Source organism: Octodon degus, unplaced genomic scaffold, assembly GCF_000260255.1.
Source record: "Octodon degus isolate 3935 unplaced genomic scaffold, OctDeg1.0 scaffold00162, whole genome shotgun sequence".
NCBI classification, from domain to species: domain Eukaryota; kingdom Metazoa; phylum Chordata; class Mammalia; order Rodentia; family Octodontidae; genus Octodon; species Octodon degus.
Genome location: NW_004524738.1, coordinates 3,155,889 through 3,157,881, shown reverse-complemented (window position 1 = coordinate 3,157,881; position 1,993 = coordinate 3,155,889). Strand labels below are relative to the sequence as shown.

At 46.5% G+C, this 1,993-nt stretch overlaps 1 pseudogene; it reads right to left on the bottom strand.

The window, feature by feature from the left end:
- Positions 1-766: 766 nt before the first annotated feature.
- On the bottom strand, positions 767-1,155 carry LOC101577242 (annotated as a pseudogene).
- Between the last annotated feature and the right edge of the window lie 838 nt (positions 1,156-1,993).

Genomic DNA, 1,993 nt, shown 5'->3' with positions numbered 1-1,993 from the left:
AATTCTATACTTCTCATGTTTGCACATAAGTCCAAAAAGCTCACCATATACAACCTTGAAGCAGGACAAAATATTTTCTTTTCTGTTGTAGGTGTACCACTACCCCTTTGCATTTTCTTGTACCTTCTATCCATAGATTTTTTGGTTTGCTTGTAAGATAGGAAAAAAGCAGTTGGACAGGTGACTTCCAGAAGGAAGTGGGGAATATGAAAGAAAGCGAAGAGGAGTACAAGCAGGAGCTGCGTGTGGGAGGTAGGAAGTGGGTCATAAAGTAGCCCCCCCATGGGGGGGGCACTTTTGTGCAGGAAGCAGATAGTGTGAAGGACCTTGTAGGAGAGTTGTTAAGCTATGGCCAAGTAGGTACTGTGCTGCCTCTATAAATGTTGAAAGCCTCATCTACAAGAGCTTTGGGGTTGAGGAGCTTGGGGGAGGGTTTTGAGACAGAGTCTTACTCTTTATTCCAGCCGACCTTCAACTCACTGTGTAGCACAGGCTGGCCTTGAACTTACAGCCATCTTCCTGTCTCGGCCTCCAGGGTGCTAGGATTACAGATATGTCCCACTATGGCTGGCCTTGAGTATTTTAACAGTTGCCTGCAAACTTACTTGACCTTGAATTACGTAACACACACACACACACACACACACACACACACACACGTATTTTTTTTTTTTTTCTCTAGTCAAGGGAGGGAAACTTTATTCAGGCCCCATGGCTGCAGGCGTTGGGCAGGTGGTGCCCTTCTGGACGAGGGGCTGGTTGAACTTTACTTGACCTTCTTCTTGGGATGTAGGTTGTTGGTGTGGTCACACTTCTTGCAGCAGGTGACAGCACGGGGGTGCAGGTGGGCATAGCAGTTGCAGCAGATCATCTTGTCACAGTTGTACTTCTGGGTGAGCTGGCTCGATGATCCTACCTCGCAGGCAAAGCACCAGGTGCAGATTGGACTCTTTTGGATGTTGTAGTCAGAGAGGATCCAACCTTCCTCCAGTTGTTTGCCGGCAAGTATCGGATGCTGCTGGTCAGGTGGAATGCCCTCCTTGTCTTGGATTTTGCTTTTGACATTCTTGATGGTGTCACTGGGCTCGACCTCAAGGGTGATGGTCTTGCCTGTCAGGGTCTTCACAAAGATCTGCATGTCTGCGTCTGCTGCTTGGCCGCCTTGTTGAAGAGAAAAAGCCATAACATACATTTTATGCTTCCCAGAAGACACACAAGGGAACTTGAAAGTTTCATGAAATAATACTCTAACCATTTGCAGTATGGTCTATTGATTTTTTTTTTTTTTTTTTTTTTTTTTTGCGGAACCGGGTATTGAACTCAGGCCCTTGTGCTTGCCAGGGAAGCACTTATTCCACTGAGCCGTCTTCCTGGCCCCTTGATTTTCAGATCTGCTCTATATTTTAAAGAAACTGTGGTTGAGATTGACTTGAGTGATTCTTATTCCTTTTGGAGCCAGTGCATTTTTTTTTTTTTAATCGAGTCTTTTTTTTTTACATTTATTTATTGTGTGTGTGTGTGTGTGTGTGTGTGTGTGTGTGTGTGTGTGACCAGCTCAGCCCACCAGGGGGCAGGGCTGACTGGCATGTGGTGCTGGGGGATCGAACCGCGGTCCCTGTGCTTTGCCAAGCTTGTTCCAAGTAGGTGCTCCAGACCACTGAGCCATCTCTCCAGCCCCAGAGTCTTGATAAATTTTTTTTTTTTTCTATTTGGAGATAGGGTCTTGCTGTGTAGTTCAGGCTGGCCTCATATTCAGAAGCCCCCTGACTAAGCCTCTCTAGTGATGGGATTACTTTGTAGATTTTTAAAATTTTAATATTTATTTGGTGCAGGGTTTCACTACACAGCTCATACCCATAGTGATCGTCCTGTCTCAGCCTCCCAGCACTGGAATCACAGGTGTCTGCTACCACCCCAGTTTTGGGGCCAGCATAGTGTACCCAGGTTTCTGCGGCTGGCATGTCATGCAGTACCGGGGATCAAATTGGGGTCC